The sequence below is a fragment of the Coffea eugenioides genome, chromosome 3 (genome assembly GCF_003713205.1).
Source record: "Coffea eugenioides isolate CCC68of chromosome 3, Ceug_1.0, whole genome shotgun sequence".
Classification (NCBI taxonomy): domain Eukaryota; kingdom Viridiplantae; phylum Streptophyta; class Magnoliopsida; order Gentianales; family Rubiaceae; genus Coffea; species Coffea eugenioides.
In genome coordinates, this window is record NC_040037.1 from 4,234,467 (window position 1) to 4,236,276 (window position 1,810).

General features: G+C 39.8%; 1 pseudogene; it reads left to right on the forward strand.

Annotated features, from left to right (window-relative positions):
* Window positions 1–348: 348 nt before the first annotated feature.
* On the forward strand, window positions 349–1,810 carry LOC113765034 (annotated as a pseudogene).

Genomic DNA, 1,810 nt, shown 5'->3' on the forward strand with positions numbered 1-1,810 from the left:
CAGTTAGACAAAAGTATGATGGAGTTGACAAAGTTTACAATATGTTTTACTTATACAACAATGTCTATGCTGCAAGTTATACGCAACAATATTGTCCTCCTGTTTTTACGTTTTGTGCGTGACAATGAGTATTTGCACAATTTGTTCAAAGACTTATTTCCAATTCTTTGTGTGGAACCTTTTTCAAGAATTTGGGTACACCTTCTTGCCTCTCGTCCCTTTAAATACTCGCGTTCCCTCCACCTTTCAGGACATCCCTCTACATAGATTTCAACCACTTTTGCAGTTCTTCTAGTATCCCACATCCTAGGCAATTCAGTACAGTTTCCTTCTAGATTTTCTGCAAAAATGGGGGAGGATCAAAAGAGGGTCTTGAAATCCGAAACAGGAAATGTTTCGGTCGAGCCTTTAGCTGATGAAAAGGAAAACAATGAGCTTCCCAATTTTCTGTCATCCATTAGGCTTAAATATGTGAAGCTTGGCTACCATTATTTGATCTCCAATGCTCTGTACCTAATGTTAATCCCTCTATTGGGAGTTCTTTCTGTTCATCTTTCGACAGTTTCGGTCATTGATTTAGTATGGGAGCAGCTTAGGTTGAATCTAGTGTCAGTAGTTTTGTGCTCAACCCTTATGGTTTTCCTATGTACTCTTTATTTCATGACTAGGCCTAGGAAAGTTTACCTGGTTGATTTTGCATGTTACAAGCCTGGACCTGAACTTTTGGTATCTAGAGAGATTTTCATAGAGCATGCAAAGCAATATGGTATATTTAGTGCAGAAACTTTGACCTTTGTGAAGAAAATTTTTGAAAGGTTAGGGTTGGGCCAGAAGACATATTTACCAGAATCATTCTTCAAAATTCCACCAAATCCATGCATGGCCGATGCGAGGAAGGAAGCTGAAATGGTGATGTTTGGTGCTATTGATCAACTCTTGGCAAAGACTGGAATCAAGGCTAAAGATATTGGGATTCTTGTGGTGAACTGCAGCTTGTTTTGTCCAACACCATCTCTTTCTGCTATGATTGTCAACCATTACAAGCTTAGAGGCAACATCCTGAGCTACAACGTTGGAGGCATGGGCTGCAGTGCTGGAGTTATCTCAATAGATCTTGCCAAGCAACTTTTGCAGGTAAGTTGAAAATCCTAATTTTGTAGATAAAAATTAACCTTGGACCAAAGATCTCGGCTTGTATCAATTAATTTTATGGAGTTTTTCAGAAGGATGATTTGTTTTTCATTTTCAAAAGATGCAACAGGTGCATCCAAACTCATATGCCCTGGTGGTGTAGCAGTGCGAAAATTTGAGTCTCAGTGGCTACACGGGGAACCACAAACCAATGCTGGTTACCAATTGCCTCTTCCGACTTGGAGGGGTGGCAATTCTGCTGTCAAACAACTCATCTGATCGCCGTCGTTCAAAATATCAGTTGATTCACTCTATACGTATCCACAAGGGTGCAGATGACAAAAGCTATTGTTGTGTGATGCAAGAAGAAGATGAAAACATGAATGTAGGAGTAGCCTTGTCTAAAGATCTTATGGCTGTTGCTGGAGATGCCTTGAAGACAAATATTACGACACTGGGGCCATTAGTTCTTCCTAAGTCTGAGCAAATTCTGTTTTTTGTTACCTTAGTCGCAAGAAAGGTTTTCAACATGAAAATCAAGCCATATATTCCAGATTTTAAACTTGCATTCGAGCATTTTTGCATTCATGCAGGGGGGAGAGCAGTTTTAGATGAACTCGAGAAGAATCTAAGTCTTACTGAATGGGATATGGAGCCATCAAGAATGACACTTTACAGG